We start from the raw sequence: 854 nt of genomic DNA, 5'->3' as shown, positions 1-854 counted from the left end.
GCTCCCCACGTATGCAATCCCCTTCCTTACTATACCCCTCCCCCGTGCACAGCCCCTCTCCCCACATATGAAATCCCCTTCCTCACTATACACCCCCATGTATGCAACCCCGTGTGCACAACCCCCTATATACACCAGCATGTGTGCGACCCCCCGTGTGCACATGTGCAATCCCCTCGTGTGGAGTCCCCTTCCCCACTGTCTACACCAGCACGTGTATACCCCCCCACATACGTGTGCAGCCCTTTCCCCACGCTATGGAGTCTGTGTGCAAACACCTTTGTGCACAGTCCGCTCCACCGGAGGATATGCAACCCCCCAGTGCGCGCAGCCCCCTTTCGCACCATATCCACCCGCCCAACCCTTTCCCCACTACTGGTAACCTATTGTATGTGCAGCCCCACGTGTGCAACCTCCTTCCCCGGGTGTACAGAACCACCCAGGCGTACCGCCCCCATCCCATAACAACCTCCCGCTCTACCACACCCGCCTCTCATGTAACGCTAGGCCCGCGTATCGGGGGAAGCGGGGCCCAGCAATAAGTCGGGGGGGGGCACAAAGCTCCCCCCCCCCGGTGCCCTGGGTCTGCTCTCCAGACTCCATTCCTCCCACTCCCCCCTCGGGCGTCCGTGTGCCTCCCCCACGCGCGTAACCCGCCCTCCCTCAGGCACTGGGGGCAGCCGCACGCGCACACTGCGGCGCGGCGTCCGACAGACGTTACAACTGGCCCCGCCCGCGAGCCCAGTAGCGTCTGTTCCTCCTCGCGGCGTATGCGTCGCGATTCATCCAGCCCGTGAGGTCACAAACTCTATTTGTCAGGTGACGGAAACTAGTCAACGCCCCTCCCGGACTGT

Source organism: Terrapene carolina, unplaced genomic scaffold (genome assembly GCF_002925995.2).
Source record: "Terrapene carolina triunguis isolate 2854851 unplaced genomic scaffold, T_m_triunguis-2.0 Scaffold67, whole genome shotgun sequence".
Taxonomy (NCBI): domain Eukaryota; kingdom Metazoa; phylum Chordata; order Testudines; family Emydidae; genus Terrapene; species Terrapene triunguis.
The sequence above is the reverse complement of the archived record's forward strand: the minus strand, read 5'-3'. Positions refer to the sequence as shown.